The 17,663-nt window shown below is 50.8% G+C and overlaps 1 protein-coding gene across 1 annotated transcript in view; it reads right to left on the reverse strand.

Annotated features, from left to right (window-relative positions):
• LOC123765695 (protein PALS1) overlaps positions 1 to 17,663 on the reverse strand; it is a 368,225-nt gene that overhangs the window by 197,931 nt on the left and 152,631 nt on the right. The gene's annotated exons all lie outside the window — the stretch shown is intronic.

Raw genomic sequence — 17,663 nt, forward strand, 5'->3', positions numbered from 1 at the left:
TACAGGTTCAACTACCAAGGGTGAAGACCTGTCCTCAGAGCAGGCTACAGCTTCAACTACCAAGGGTGAAGACCTGTCCTCAGAGCAGGCTACAGCTTCAACTACCAAGGGTGAAGACCTGTCCTCAGAGCAGGCTACAGCTTCAACTACCAAGGGTGAAGACCTGTCCTCAGAGCAGGCTACAGCTTCAACTACCAAGGGTGAAGACCTGTCCTCAGAGCAGGCTACAGCTTCAACTACCAAGGGTGAAGACCTGTCCTCAGAGCAGGCTACAGCTTCAACTACCAAGGGTGAAGACCTGTCCTCAGAGCAGGCTACAGCTTCAACTACCATGGGTGAAGACCTGTACTCAGAGCAGGCTACAGCTTCAACTACCAAGGGTGAAGACCTGTCCTCAGAGCAGGCTACAGCTTCAACTACCAAGGGTGAAGACCTGTCCTCAGAGCAGGCTACAGCTTCAACTACCAAGGGTGAAGACCTGTCCTCAGAGCAGGCTACAGCTTCAACTACCAAGGGTGAAGACCTGTCCTCAGAGCAGGCTACAGCTTCAACTACCATGGGTGAAGACCTGTACTCAGAGCAGGCTACAGCTTCAACTACCAAGGGTGAAGACCTGTCCTCAGAGCAGGCTACAGCTTCAACTACCATGGGTGAAGACCTGTACTCAGAGCAGGCTACAGCTTCAACTACCAAGGGTGAAGACCTGTACTCATGGTAGACTGGTATTTCTCCCATTATCGAGAGTAGTGAAGACTTGTCCTCAGATCAAGTTCCAGCTGCTGTAATTACCGAGAGTGGCGAAGACCTGTCCTCAGGCCAGGGTTGTAACACCAATGAGGAGCAGCCATACTTCATATTTGAGGTCGACCCTCTGTCGGAAGACATCACGAGCATGCCGAATGATAAAGTTATCCGCAGTTGCCAGTGTGGCGCCTATGTCAACCCATTCTGCTGGACTGGCTCTAATGTTCTAATTTGTAATTTTTGTGGTAAGCAATACCCGATTTCAAATAGTATGGATTAGGCTTTCACCTTGCAGCTCAGGGTTCAGTCATTTGAGTACAGTGGGGTGTGGAGACGAGTCCGGCATGCGGTCCTTGTTGACTTGGCCACCCACAATGCCATGTAGGTGCTGAAGAGTCTGGTCACTGCTTTGTCCATAGGCCCTGGAAAACGCCCGCCGGAGCTCGCAGCATTTTTCTTTGATAACAATTCAGGATGGACTGTGAGTCAATAAGATCTCTATGGTTTCGTCTTCGACGAAGAGTGGCAGAGAAGCCCTGGTGTCCAGCCGAGTCGTGTACCCGAGGGCAAGTCTCCGTTGATCCAGAGTCTGGAGGAGGCAGCAGTCTGGCTTCACAACCTGCCTGGAAGTGTCATAGTTATGAACGGCTCAGTGCTCCCAGCGGATGATGTTTTAACCTTATAAACCTATAGTGAATGCATCAACATACGCTACTGCAGTTTGGAAAACACCATAGAAGCCACACAGAAGATATCGGCTATGGTTAATATCCATGGAAAAGTAGCGTATCATCCCGTGGTTAATATAATGTTGTCAGAGGGATACAAAGTAGCATGTCTGCTGAGTGAGGAGGAAGCGGTAAGCTGTACGCCTTCTGACAACCATGTCCTGTTCAAGTTTCTCACATTTACTGACAAGAGCAGCAAGGTTTAAGTGGTGTGCGATGGGGCCGCATCTGGAAAACCATTCGACTGCCAAGTGTAAATATACTACTACGACAATTCTGGCATCCAGAAGCAAATGGTGTTTACCATTGCAGATACTAAACGATAGTTTGAGGAAGTTAAATTGGATAACTAGCTAACCACCTGCCTGCCTATTTCATGGGAAAATAGGTGGCTGCCTTCCTCGGGTATCGCATAGCTGCTTATCATGCTGCCTGAATGGCTGCCATCGTGGCTACCAACCTAGATCACCATCTCCCTGATTACCCACCTCCGTACGCGGCTCACCCCGTACCTGCCTACCTTCCTTACTAGGAGGGTGCCTTAGTGGGTGAGTTGGACGCTGAACACATGCTACATCCCCTACCTGTCTAATTAGCTGACCCTGTGGCTGCCTCAATGGCTCATCAGGCAGCTGCCTACACGCTTGACTCCCCAGCAATATGTCATGTTGGCCTCCTTCCTGTTTATAAACCTGTGTATCTGGTTCACACTTTCGAAGCCACTGACGGCGGTCACTTTCTTTTCTAACTAACTGCTTTGGGTGATAACTATCTGGATAGGTAAATAGTTGAGTAAATACTCATCTGGTCAGCTGCCCAAGTTACTATCCCTCCGGGTATGTCCCGTGACTCTCCACTACTTCGTTAGTTGGGTGATTGGGGAGTTAAGTGAGCGTGTGATTGGAGAGTATATTTGCCCTAACTAACCTTGGGGAGAGCTTACTAGGTCCCCACCTCCCGCCACGGCGGTGTAGCTCCATGTGCCTCCGTCAGTAGCGTCCTCAGTCACTCGCTGGTTGCTAAACCATCTCCCAGGGTTGGCGTCTTAGGTTCAGTTGTTACTCGGGCAGATGTGTCGTGACGGTTGAGCGCGTACTCGTAATTCTTCCTTGACTACGAGACACGCTTCCTAGGCCTCTGACGGCTTACAAGTCTTGGGCAGTTGGGTCATTCAAATCATAAGGGCTTAGGAATGAATTAAACTGCAGAAGGCCTATTGGGCCATATGAGGCAGGTCCTATTTATAGCCACTCAAGCTCATTAATATATATATATGTCTAACCTACCCTGGAAACAATCCGGCAATCTCTATCTTTTGAAATTATACATAGAGCTAGCTTCTAGAACCTACTCGTACAGTGTGTGTGTGTGTGTGTGTGTGTGTGTGTGTGTGTGTGTGTGTGTGTGTATACTCACCTAGTTGTGTCTGCAGGATCGAGCATTGACTCTTAGATCCCGCCTAAATTTGAAACTGTGAAACATTTGAAACTGTGTATGGAGTCAGCCTCCATCACATCACTGCCTAGTGCATTCCATTTATTAACTACTCTGACACTGAACAAATTCTTTCTAACGTCTCTGTGGCTCATCTGGGTACTAAGTTTCCACCTGTGTCCCCTTGTTCGTGTCCCACCCGTGCTGAAGAGTTTTTCTTTGTCCACCCTGTCAATTCCCCTGAGAATTTTGTAGGTGGTTATCATGTCTCCCCTTACTCTTCTGTTTTCCAGGGATGTGACGTTCAGCTCCTTTAGCCTTTCCTCGTAGCTCATTCCTCTCAGTCCCGGGACGAGCCAGGTGGCATACCGCTGAATCTTCTGTGTGTGTGTGTGTGTGTGTGTGTGTGTGTGTGTGTGTGTGTGTGTGTGTGTGTGTGTGTGTGTGTGTGTACTCACCTAGTTGAACTCACCTAGTTGTGTTTCCGGAGGTTGAGCTCTGGCTCTTTGGTCCCGCCTCTCAACCGTCAATCAACAGGTGTACAGATTCCTGAGCCTATTGAGCTCTATCATGTCTACACTTGAAACTGTGTATGGAGTCAGCCTCCACCACATCACTTCCTAATGCATTCGATTAGGAAGTGTGTGTGTGTATGTGTGTGTGCGTGCGTGTGCGTGCGTATGTGTGTGTGTATGTGTGTATGTGTGTATGTGTGTATGTGTGTATGTGTGTGTGTGTGTGTGTGTGTGTGTGTGTGTGTGTGTGTGTGTGTGTGTGTGTGTGTCCCAGGCAAGGCAACAGGTTCAGTTGGTCACCTAATCCTGCCAGAGGTCAGCCACGCCCACCGCCAGCCGCCCAATGTAAACATTACCTCTGCCCCTCTACCCTCTACCCTCTACCCTCTCATTCTTGCTCATCCTCACTCAATACATCAGAGCCTCATCTCTTCCTCATTGTTCTCAGCTTTCACTCGTGTGTGTCCCATCTCACGACTCGTGACATGGATGCTGAGTACTCTCATCTGTGTCTTATCTTCAGTCAGATGCTACTCTCTCTCTCTCGTGTTCGTCTCCTTGGACCGTCTGAGATGGAGGCCGGTGTTCGAGCCTGCCAGTCCTTCGGGGTTGTGCACTCTTCCCCCCCCTCCCTAGTCCAACCACTTGGGCTGGACGGTAGAGCGACAGTCTCGCTTCATGCAGGTCGGTGTTCAATCCCCGACCGTCCAAGTGGTTGGGCACCATTCCTTCCCCCCCCCCCGTCCCATCCCAAATCCTAATCCTGACCCCTTCCCAGTGCTATATAGTCGTAATGGCTTGGCGCTTTCCCCTGAAAACTCCACTCCACTCCCCCCCCCTTCCCCTTATATCCTAACTCCTTATCCTAGCTCATATCTTGAGATGATTTCGGGGCTTAGCGTCCCCGCGGCCCGGTCCTCGACCAGGCCTCCTTTTTGTTATACATCCCCCAGGAAGCAGCCCGTAACAGCTGTCTAACTTCCAGGTACCTATTTACTGCTAGGTGAACAGGGGCATCAGGGTGAAAGAAAATCTGCCCATTTGTTTCCGCCTCCATCGGGGATCGATCACCCTTGGACACCATTCCTTCCCTCCGTCCTATCCCAAATCCTTATCCTAACCCAGTGCAACATAGTCCTAATGGCTTGGAGCTTTCTTCTGATAGTTCCCTTCCCTTCTTCTCCAATATGCATCTGGATACTTACACTTACACTTACAATAATACAATAATAATTAAGTAAGTATTAATTAAGTATAATTACTAATTAAGTAAGTATTATTACACTTAGTTAATTACACTAATTAATTAATTAGTTAATTAATTACACTAGTTAGTATTATTATTACACCTAATTAAGTAAGTATTATTACACTTAGCAAACAAATTAGTTGTGAGCATGAACACCAACCAGGAGCGACCATATCTCGAGATGATTTCGGGGCTTTTAGTGTCCCCGCGGCCCGGTCCTCGACCAGGCCTCCACCCCCCAGGAAGCAGCCCGTGACAGCTGACTAACTCCCAGGTACCTATTTACTGCTAGGTAACTGGGGCATTCAGGGTGAAAGAAACTTTGCCCATTTGTTTCTGCCTCGTGCGGGAATCGAACCCGCGCCACAGAATTACGAGTCCTGCGCGCTATCCACCAGGCTACGAGGCCCCCTTACGAGTCATAAATACTCATACTCCGCCCAAGTAAAACAGAAACAAGCAACACTTAGTGGGCCAGCCAGAGGCTTAGGGCCCCGCGCAGTGGGCCAGCCAGAGGCTTAGGGCCCCGCGCAGTGGGACAGCCAGAGGCTTAGGGCCCCGCGCAGTGGGCCAGCCAGAGGCTTAGGGCCCCGCGCAGTGGGCCAGCCAGAGGCTTAGGGCCCCGCGCAGTGGGCCAGCCAGAGGCTTAGGGCCCCGCGCAGTGGGCCAGCCAGAGGCTTAGGGCCCCGCGCAGTGGGCCAGCCAGAGGCTTAGGGCCCCGCGCAGTGGGCCAGCCAGAGGCTTAGGGCCCGCCCAGTGGGCCAGCCAGAGGCTTAGGGCCCGCCCAGTGGGCCAGCCAGAGGCTTAGGGCCCCGCGCAGTGGGCCAGCCAGAGGCTTAGGGCCCGCCCAGTGGGCCAGCCAGAGGCTTAGGGCCCGCCCAGTGGGCCAGCCAGAGGCTTAGGGCCCGCCCAGTGGGCCAGCCAGAGGCTTAGGGCCCGCCCAGTGGGCCAGCCAGAGGCTTAGGGCCCGCCCAGTGGGCCAGCCAGAGGCTTAGGGCCCGCCCAGTGGGCCAGCCAGAGGCTTAGGGCCCGCCCAGTGGGCCAGCCAGAGGCTTAGGGCCCGCCCAGTGGGCCAGCCAGAGGCTTAGGGCCCCGCCCAGTGGGCCAGCCAGAGGCTTAGGGCCCGCCCAGTGGGCCAGCCAGAGGCTTAGGGCCCCGCCCAGTGGGCCAGCCAGAGGCTTAGGGCCCGCCCAGTGGGCCAGCCAGAGGCTTAGGGCCCGCCCAGTGGGCCAGCCAGAGGCTTAGGGCCCGCCCAGTGGGCCAGCCAGAGGCTTAGGGCCCGCGCAGTGGGCCAGCCAGAGGCTTAGGGCCCGCCCAGTGGGCCAGCCAGAGGCTTAGGGCCCGCGCAGTGGGCCAGCCAGAGGCTTAGGGCCCCGCGCAGTGGGCCAGCCAGAGGCTTAGGGCCCGCGCAGGAATATCCCTGCCAAAAAAAACAAAATAAAAACTGGGTTCAGATTCAGCAAAGAGAAGTTTTGACTGGTAAACTTATTAATAAGAATATACAAACCATTACAATAACGGCTGGACTATACTAACCGGTGTATGGGGGGGGGGGAAGGGGTCTAGATCAAACACATTTTTGGCATAAAGAGAGAGAGTGCCCGCCAAACACACACCGAAACTACGACGTTGGTACAACGTTCGAACAAGTTTTAACACCACCTAACCAGTTATAACAACCAATATAGCAAGTTGTAACAACGTTTTAATACGTCATAAACACGTTAAGCCAAGATGTAACAACTTTATTACAAGTTGTAACAAGCGGAAAATAGAGACAGTTTCGGTTTGTGTTTCCAGGGTGATATTTAGCTAATTATTTGAAAGGTGATATCTCAACATTTTACCTCAATGGAATCTGGAACTTTTCTGAATCAAAATCCCTCCCAAACTTATTATTATTAACATCTTTATTGACCAAATTAATTAGAATTTTGCCTAATCTGAGGATTTTAATTAAGTCTTATTAAAGTGAGGATAATGCTGGTATTTACTGTCACGCAGGACAGAGGGTCATACACAAGACAATAGGTCTGGGTACAAGTGACAGGATGAACAACCCAGCGGGTTTTCTTCCTATTGGGGAGTGTTGTACATGTTGCTATGGCGGTGTGTCCACTCACAGGATGAGTGGCGCTGCCCAATACTGTCACTATGGCGGTGTGTCCACTCACAGGATGAGTGGTGCTGCCCAATACTGTCACTATGGCGGTGTGTCCACTCACAGGATGAGTGACGCTGCCCAATACTGTCACTATGGCGGTGTGTCCACTCACAGGATGAGTGGCGCTGCCCAATACTGTCACTACGGCGGTGTGTCCACTCACAGGATGAGTGGCGCTGCCCAATACTGTCACTATGGCGGTGTGTCCACTCACAGGATGAGTGGGGCTGCCCAATACTGTCACTATGGCGGTATGTCCACTCACAGGATGAGTGGCGCTGCCCAATATTGTCACTATGGCGGTGTGTCCACTCACAGGATGAGTGACGCTGCCCAATACTGTCACTATGGCGGTGTGTCCACTCACAGGATGAGTGACGCTGCCCAATACTGTCACTATGGCGGTGTGTCCACTCACAGGATGAGTGGCGCTGCCCAATACTGTCACTACGGCGGTGTGTCCACTCACAGGATGAGTGGCGCTGCCCAATACTGTCACTATGGCGGTGTGTCCACTCACAGGATGAGTGGGGCTGCCCAATACTGTCACTATGGCGGTATGTCCACTCACAGGATGAGTGGCGCTGCCCAATATTGTCACTATGGCGGTGTGTCCACTCACAGGATGAGTGGCGCTGCCCAATACTGTCACTATGGCGGTATGTCCACTCACAGGATGAGTGGCGCTACCCAATAAACTCGCCCCTCGGGGCAAAATTTAATTTAAATTTAATAGGTCTAAACTAGCACATATATATCATGGTTACAATCAATGTTTTAATGTATGAATATGTAAAACACAGCTCATACAACATAGATTTAACTTCAATAGGGCTCAAAATGCCTTTCAGAAAACAATCTCATTGTGGCAGTAGTTCCTTCACAATTTTAAATTGATCTTCCACTGATTTGGGAAAGTGTCCCCCCCCCCATCATCTGCTCTTCCCTGGGGTTTATTGTTGCTGTAGATATACTGTACTCATAACTTTGCACTTGTCATAGTTGAAGTCCTGCAGCCATTTCTCTTGACAATCTCTTGATGTGTGCTAAGGTCCGCTTGCGTTTAACAAGAGGACCTTCTTTGTTCTAGATTTCTCATTAGTTTTGCATTATATAAAATATCAACTCGAAAATAGTCTATTTCTTCTGTCACGATGGCCCTCAACGTTTTGGACTGGACGGTAAAACGACGGTCTCGTTCCGTTCAGGTCGGCGTTCAATCTCCGACCGTCCAAATGGTTGGCACCATTCCTTTCCCCCGTCCCACCCCAAATCCTTATCCTGACCCCTTCCAGTGTTATCGTTGTTGCTGTGTTGCCAAAGAAGCCTTCAGAACACTGCATTTCAACGCCTGTGAGAACCATTCCTGAATACTGCAGTCCAGAGATATGCAACACAGCTTGTTTTTTTGAGCCGACTCATGAGCTACTGTGAAAACCCAAAATCGGGAAGCTACACACCACCACACTAGAGGGGTAGAAGGGGGCATGACAACGACGTACAAAATCCTAAGCGCAATTGGGACACAAAATCAAATTGTGAAAATGAGTAGTAGCAGCCTCTTCCCCCCCAGATAATCTACTCTCCCTTCCCCCCCCCCCATCATCTACACTCTACATTCCGTTGCTACCCCCCTACCCCTGGGGACCCTCTACACCTCCCCACTCTCCTGCACAAATAAACATGTCACAAGACGCCATAAACACGCCCCGGCAAGAATGTTATCAGCTCGTGCTCTAAGACTGATTGAGGCTTTCTGGGTCGTGTAGGACGGGGCCAACCCCCGCTCCACTGACCTCCAGCCCGACACGACCCGTCGTTCTTTACTGCCCGTCTGGACTCTATCATTGCGTCTCCGGCCCTCGAGGAGGACGAGGAGCAGGAGGAGAAGGGAATCTCGCCTCACAAAGACGGCAATAATGTTCTTACCGGAGGCAGGTTCGAGGGGGCAGGGCCGCCACCATCCGTGTCCCAGATGGAGCCAGAGATGACCAAGACTTGTCCTCAGACGCGAGTTTTTTTATGTTTTGAGATAATGACACAACTACTTAGAGGTGAGGACACTAATGGCTGTGATGTGTCGTTCTGAGAGATAGGTCTTGTATTGCTGCTGCTGCTGTTGCTGCTGTTGCTGCTGCTGCTGTTGCTGCTGCTGCTGTTGCTGCTGTTGCTGTTGCTGCTGCTGCTGCTGTTGCTGTTGCTGCTGCTGTTGCTGCTGTTGCTGCTGTTGCTGCTGCTGTTGCTGCTGTTGCTGCTGTTGCTGCTGCTGTTGTTGCTGTTGCTGCTGCTGTTGCTGCTGCTGTTGCTGCTGTTGTTGCTGCTGTTGCTGCTGTTGCTGCTGCTGTTGCTGCTGTTGCTGCTGTTGCTGCTGCTGTTGCTGCTGTTGCTGTTGCTGTTGCTGTTGCTGCTGCTGTTGCTGCTGCTGTTGCTGCTGCTGCTGTTGCTGCTGTTGCTGCTGCTGCTGCTGTTGCTGCTGTTGCTGCTGCTGCTGTTGCTGCTGCTGCTGCTGTTGCTGCTGCTGTTGCTGCTGCTGTTGCTGCTGCTGTTGCTGCTGCTGTTGCTGCTGCTGCTGTTGCTGCTGCTCCTGCTGCTGCTGCCCTGTTCTTGTTACTGCTGCTCCTACTGCTGTCTGGTAAGCTGTGGAGGTTCGCAAGGTGCAGGTTAAACACTGTGTGCTGTCCTGCATGCACCACCAGTGACAACCCCACACACACATACAGACAGGTGTGACAACCACACACACACACATACAGACAGGTGTGACAACCACACACACACACATACAGACAGGTGTGACAACCACACACACACACATACAGACAGGTGTGACAACCACACACACACACATACAGACAGGTGTGACAACCACACACACACACATACAGACAGGTGTGACAACCACACACACACACATACAGACAGGTGTGACAACCACACACACACACATACAGACAGGTGTGACAACCACACACACACACATACAGACAGGTGTGACAACCACACACACACACATACAGACAGGTGTGACAACCCCACACACACACACAGACAGGTGTGACAACCCCACACACACATACAGACAGGTGTGACAACCCCACACACACATACAGACAGGTGTGACAACCCCACACACACATACAGACAGGTGTGACAACCCCACACACACATACAGACAGGTGTGACAACCCCACACACACACATACAGACAGGTGTGACAACCCCACACACACACATACAGACAGGTGTGACAACCCCACACACACACATACAGACAGGTGTGACAACCCCACACACACATACAGACAGGTGTGACAACCCCACACACACACATACAGACAGGTGTGACAACCACACACACACATACAGACAGGTGTGACAACCCCACACACACATACAGACAGGTGTGACAACCCCACACACACATACAGACAGGTGTGACAACCACACTCACACATACAGACAGGTGTGACAACCACACTCACACATACAGACAGGTGTGACAACCCCACACACACACATACAGACAGGTGTGACAACCACACACACACACATACAGACAGGTGTGACAACCCCACACACACATACAGACAGGTGTGACAACCCCACACACACACATACAGACAGGTGTGACAACCCCACACACACATACAGACAGGTGTGACAACCCCACACACACACATACAGACAGGTGTGACAACCACACACACACACATACAGACAGGTGTGACAACCCCACACACACACACATACAGACAGGTGTGACAACCCCACACACACATACTGACAGGTGTGACAACCCCACACACACACATACAGACAGGTGTGACAACCCCACACACACACATACAGACAGGTGTGACAACCCCACACACACACATACAGACAGGTGTGACAACCCCACACACACACATACAGACAGGTGTGACAACCCCACACACACACATACAGACAGGTGTGACAACCCCACACACACACATACAGACAGGTGTGACAACCACACACACACACATACAGACAGGTGTGACAACCACACACACACACATACAGACAGGTGTGACAACCACACACACACACATACAGACACACACACAGTAGTCCCCGGATATCAGAAAGAAACCAATTCTAATGTCTTCATAGCTCATTTGGAAATTGAGTGCCCAAATGAGCCATAAAGACATTAGAAAGAAGGTTGTTAGTGTCAGAGTATAAATGGAATGCACTAGGAAGTGATGTGGCAGAGACAGACTCCATATACAGTTTTAAGTGTAGATATGATAGAGCCCAACAGGCTCAGGAACCTGTACACCTTGTTGATTGTCGGTTGAGAGGCGGGACCCATGAGCCAGAGCTCAACCTCCGCAAACACAACTAGGTGAGTTCAACTAGGTAAGTACACACACACACACACACATACTCCCAGGTACCTAGGGTGAAAAAGCCTGGTGCAGGAATCGAACCCGCGCCACAGAATTACGAGTCCTGCGCGCTATCCACCAGGCTACCAGGCCCCCCAGTCTGTACTTTAGAGTGTGTATACAGTGTACACATGTATTTGTGTGTACTCTCACCTAGTAGTCTACGCTCGCCTATATGGGCTCCCTAGAACTATGGGGTTCAGTACGGGGGGTTATCTTGAGGTTATCTTGAGATGATTTCGGGGCTTCCCGGTCCTCGACCAGGCCTCCACCCCCAGGAAGCAGCCCGTGACAGCTGACTAACACCCAGGTATCTATTTTACTACTAGGTAACAGGGGCATAGGGTGAAAGAAACTCTGCCCATTGTTTCTCGCCGGCGCTTGGGATCGAACCCAGGACCACAGGATCACAAGTCCAGCGTGCTGTCCGCTCGGCCGACCGGCTCCCCTCGACCGGGGTGGGAATAGCTGAACTGCCTCATCCCTTTGGTGTGTTTTACCTCAATAAACTTATTTCAATTTCAATTTCAGACCTCAGGGTCCACCTGTGTCCCCTCCATCGTATTCCATCACAAATGATGTCCTTGTATGTAGTGGTCTTGTTCCTCCCTAGTACTGCCACGTGACAATGGGAAGAAATTACATATACCATATACCATATATGTACATGTGCATGTACACCAACATGTAAGGACACAAGCGTACGCACAGAAAACATGCACACAACCAACAAACACATACACAGAGACATGGGGGAGACACAGAGCTCGGGGAGACATGATCACTACCTACAAAATTCTAAGAGGAATCGACAGGGTAGATAAGGATAAATTGTTTAATACGGGGGGATACTCGAACAAGGGGACACAGGTGGAGACTGAGTATCCAAATGAGCCACAGGGACGTTAGAAAGATTTTTTTCAGTGTCAGAGTAGTTAACAGATGGAATACATTAGGCAGTGATGTGGTGGAGGCTGACTCCATACACAGTTTCAAATGTAGATATGATAGAGCCCAGTAGGCTCAGGAACCTGTACACCAGTTGATTGACAGTTGAGAGGCGGGACCAAAGAGTCAGAGCTCAACCCTCGCAAGTACAACTAAGTGAGTACAGACCTAATTACGCGCACACGCAACTGGGTGAATGCACAAGCAACAAGGCAATCTCCCCTTGCACACTTAAACACATTTATCGGGCAAACTGCCTCTCACGCTCAATTGCATTCGCTAACTGGCGCTCAGTCACGCTCGGGTTACCGGCGAGAGCAACACTACACTCTCGCTTAAGACAGGCGAGCTGTACTCAACGACCGCTTCTTCCACACGCACACACACGCACACGCGCGCGCGCGCGCGCACACACACACACACACACACACACACACACACACACACACACACACACACACACACACACACACACACACACACACACACGAGGAGAGACTACGGGAATTAAACCTCACTTCGTTGGAAGACAGAAGAGTTAGGGGGGACATGATCACCACATTCAAGATCCTCAAGGGAATTGGCAGGGTTGATAAAGACAGGCTGTTTAACACAAGGGGCACACGCACTAGGGGACACATGTGGAAACTGAGTGCCCAAATGAGCCACAGAGATATTAGAAAGAACTTTTTTAGTGTCAGAGTGGTTGACAAATGGAATGCATTAGGAAGTGATGTGGTGGAGGCTGACTCCATACACAGTTTCAAGTGTAGATATGACAGAGCCCGATAGGCTCAGGAACCTGTACACCTGTTGATTGACAGTTGAGAGGCGGGACCAAAGAGCCAGAGCTCAACCCCCGCAAGCACAACTAGGTGAGTACACACACACACAGGGGCCTCGTAGCCTGGTGGATAGCGCACAGGACTCATAATTCTGTGGCGCGGGTTCGATTCCCGCACGAGGCAGAAACAAATGGGAAAAGTGTCTTTCACCCTGAATGCCCGTGTTACCTAGCAGTAAATAGGTACCTGGGAGTTAGTCAGCTGTCACGGGCTGCTTCCTGGGGTGTGTGTGTGGGGGGGGGAGGAGGGATGGAGTAGAAACAGTTGATTGACAGTTGAGAGGCGAGCCGAAAGAGCAGAGCTCAACCCCCGCAAGAACAACTAGGTGAGTACACACTGTCAGATATCGCCCCCCCCCCCTCCACCCCCAATATACTCAACCTTTATTTATTTATTTACATATACAGGAGTCCTTCACGGGAGACATCTCCCGTCACGCAGGGTGCAGTCGCACCTCCACAGATCTCCAGTATCAGCTCTTGATACTGGTAATGGCTCAAAAGGGCCACCACTTACGGGCTATTCATGCCCGTGCCACCTTTTGGGTGGCTTAATCTTCATCAATCAATCAATCTAGAGTTCTTACATTTTTGTACAGCCACCAGAACGCGTAGCGTTTCGGGCAGGTCCTTAATCCTAATTTTCCCCGGAATTCGACCCGCCAAATCGTTCAACAACCAGGTACCCATTCACTGCTGGGTGAACAGAGGCTACAGCTAAGGATTGGCGCCCAGTCAATCCTCCCCCGGCGAGGATACGAACCCAGGCCAAAGCCCTTGTGAAACCTGACGTTTTGTTGAGGTCTACCAACCTCTGGAGGGTTATTAAGGTCACCACACTAGCTTATTGACCTCTCCACTAAAATTCCTATTTAAAATCACGTTCTGTGCATATACCAACTTACGTTTACCAAAATTCTTGGTATATATATATGTTTGCTAAGGTATTACACATACTGGAATCATTTTAACTAACTACGTTAAAATTTAACATTGAATAAAGACAAGTCTTCCGAAATTTACTAGAGTTACTCACCTAATGGCAACACTTCACAGAAAACGGTCAACAGAAAGAATGGTACTGTTGAGGGGAGACGATGCTGAAAGACTGAACGGCTCCACAGACCAAAAAAATATAATTACCAGCCTCTGAAAAATACTGGAAGTACTATAGCCCCATAGTTTTTCATTTCAATAATTCCCAATGAGTGGGAAGAACGGTAGAAAGAGCAAAAATAGCCGCTGTGATAAGTAAGAACGAAACAAAATAAACAGAGCTCAGGGGCTTACTTTCCCTTTACGAGAGCTGAGAATGAACAAACTTCTTACTGGTTATCTTGAGGTTATCTTGAGATGATTTCGGGGCTTTAGTGTCCCCGCGGCCCGGTCGTCGACCAGGCCTCCACCCCCAGGAAGCAGCCCGTGACAGCTGACTAACACCCAGGTACCTATTTTACTGCTAGGTAACAGGGGCATAGGGTGAAAGAAACTCTGCCCATTATTTCTCGCCGGCGCCTGGGATCGAACCCAGGACCACAGGATCACAAGTCCCGCGTGCTGTCCGCTCGGCCGACCGGCTTACTGCCTTCAAGAAGGAGCTCGACCGGTTCCTTCTTGCCGTTTCTGATCAATTGGGAAGGAAGGCCATTAGGCTTATCGAGGTCTCACTTGACTGACGTCTTTCGCAAGATGCAACCCTCAATGGTCGAATCTCAAGTACCTGTTTTGTTTACTACTTGGTGAACAGAGTCATCTGGTGTAAGGAAACGTTTCTCAAATGTCTCGCCCTACCGAAGAATGGAACTAGGGTCCAATCGGTTGTGACTCAGTTGGACTCAGTGACTCAGACTTTTGTGGATCAGTTGTTGCTAGCACAGGGCCACAGGGCCAAGTACCCATAACCCAGCTGACCTGGCACAGGGCCACAGTGCCAAGTACCCATAACCCAGCTGACCTGGCACAGGGCCACAGTGCCAAGTACCCATAACCCAGCTGACCTGGCACAGGGCCACAGGGCTAAGTACCCATAACCCAGCTGACCTGGCACAGGGCCACAGTGCCAAGTAGCCATAACCCAGCGGACCTGGCACAGGGCCACAGGGCCAAGTACCCATAACCCAGCGGACCTGGCACAAGGGCACAGTGCCAAGTACCCATAACCCAGCGGACCTGGCACAGGGCCACAGGGCCAAGTACCCATAACCCAGCTGACCTGGCACAGGGACACAGTGCCAAGTACCCATAACCCAGCTGACCTGGCACTTAATTTCTGCAGGAATCTGTCTTAATTCTCTTATTAAGCCCTCATTTGTACCTCGGCAATTTTTTATATATATTTACTGGTATATGATATATACTACGGTTGACTAGCCATAGACGTCAGCCGTTCATATAGTGCCGAGTGTGTCTAGTTAACGTTACAGTAAGAATTAAGCCATCCCAGTGAAGAGTAGCTACCAACGACAGGCTGAGAACGTTCCATTATAACTGATGCCTCTGTTCATCAAGCAGTAAATAGGTTCCCTGGAGTTAGGCAACTGTTGTGAGATGCATCCTAGGGGAAGGTCAGTAGTTGGCATAGAAGGGTGGGGGGAGGGCCCTCGATAAGCTCGGTCCATAGAGCGTCGGCCTCACACGCGTGGCGGGGTCTACGGTTCGAGTCTCCTAGCGCCTCCAGATGAATGGAATGTTTATTTCCCACGGCTTGATATTCTCCCGTGCGATGTGACGATGTATTTCTTCACCAGGGCAGTGTGGAGAAATACATCTGCTGTGTAAACTCGTGGGTTGTATACTGCAAGACGTGGCGTGTATTTATACACCTGGGACTAGATTCACGAAAGCACTTACGAACCTAAACATCTTTTCTCAGTCTTTGGAGACTTTGTTTACAATTATTAAACAGTTAATGAGCTCAGAAGCACCAGGAGGCTGTTTATAACAATAACAACAGTTGAATGGGAAGTTTTCATGCTTGTAAATGGTTTACTAAATGTAACCAAAGCCGTCAAAGATTGAGGAAAGATGTACAGGTTCGTAAGTGCTTGCGTAAGTGCTTTCGTGAATCTGGCCCATGGTCAGTAAGGACGTGTTTTCCCTCGAGGATAACAAAGCGGAAGTACCGTAATTCACAGCCGGAGTCGGAGGTGGATGACAGGGGCAAACGGAGGTGCTCTATTATACAGGTTGAGTCATGGCTCTATAACGCGTTAGAGCGCTATAGCGACTCAAAGAGAAAATATCCAACCAATCACAGCTCACGGCTCGGAAGGGAGGTGAAGACCAGCAGGACACGGGTCCTCGCTACAGTCTACGATGTCTTAAAGCCCTCCTGGATACTGACGGCCGAGTGGACAGCGCTCGCGATTCGTAGTCCTGAGGTTCCGGGTTCGATCCCAAGTGGAGGCAGAAACAAATGAGCAGTGTCTTTCACCCTGATGCTAGTGTTCACCTAGTAGTAAATAGGTATCTGGGAGTTAGACAGCTGCTACGGGCTGCTTCCTGGGGGGAAGGGGGTAACAATAAGGAAGCCTGGCCGAGGACCGGGCCGCGGGGACGCTAAGGCCCGAAATCATCTCAAGATTACAGCTTTGTTTACAATTATTAACCAGTTTACGAGCTTTGAAACTTCACAACCTAAGTGTTTATATTGTTAGAAACAAAATCTTTAAGTGCCTCGGAGCTCATAAACTCTCTGATAATGTAAACAAAGTCGTCGTGATTGAGGACAAGATGTAGAGGTTTCGCAAGTGTTTGTGTAAACGATTGGTGAATCCCGACCCCCTGGGCATCAGTCCCCCACAAGTTCCCATACCATTGTGACCCTTGACCCCCAACACTATAAAAGGCAGCAGCCAACTTATGACAGAACCACTTCTGTAGCAGGTAAGTTCACTACGGGCTCACCATAGCCCGTGCTACTTGCCCAGCTCCTGTGCCAGGTAAGTCCACTACGGGCTCACCATACCCCGTGTTACTTGCCCCGCTCCTGTGCCAGGTAAGTCCACTACGGGCTCACCATAGCCCGTGCTACTTGCCCCGCTCCTGTGCCAGGTAAGCCCACTACGGGCTCACCATAGCCCGTGCTACTTGCCCAGCTCCTGTGCCAGGTAAGTCCACTACGGGCTCACCATAGCCCGTGCTACTTGCCCAGCTCCTGTGCCAGGTAAGTCCACTACGGGCTCACCATAGCCCGTGTTACTTGCCCCGCTCCTGTGCCAGGTAAGTCCACTACGGGCTCACCATAGCCCGTGCTACTTGCCCCGCTCCTGTGCCAGGTAAGCCCACTACGGGCTCACCATAGCCCGTGCTACTTGCCCAGCTCCTGTGCCAGGTAAGTCCACTACGGGCTCTCCATAGCCCGTGCTACTTGCCCAGCTCCTGTGCCAGGTAAGTCCACTACGGGCTCACCATAGCCCGTGTTACTTGCCCCGCTCCTGTGCCAGGTAAGTCCACTACGGGCTCACCATAGCCCGTGCTACTTGCCCCGCTCCTGTGCCAGGTAAGCCCACTACGGGCTCACCATAGCCCGTGCTACTTGCCCAGCTCCTGTGCCAGGTAAGTCCACTACGGGCTCTCCATAGCCCGTGCTACTTGCCCCGCTCCTGTGCCAGGTAAGTCCA

This window comes from Procambarus clarkii, chromosome 37 (genome assembly GCF_040958095.1).
Source record: "Procambarus clarkii isolate CNS0578487 chromosome 37, FALCON_Pclarkii_2.0, whole genome shotgun sequence".
Classification (NCBI taxonomy): domain Eukaryota; kingdom Metazoa; phylum Arthropoda; class Malacostraca; order Decapoda; family Cambaridae; genus Procambarus; species Procambarus clarkii.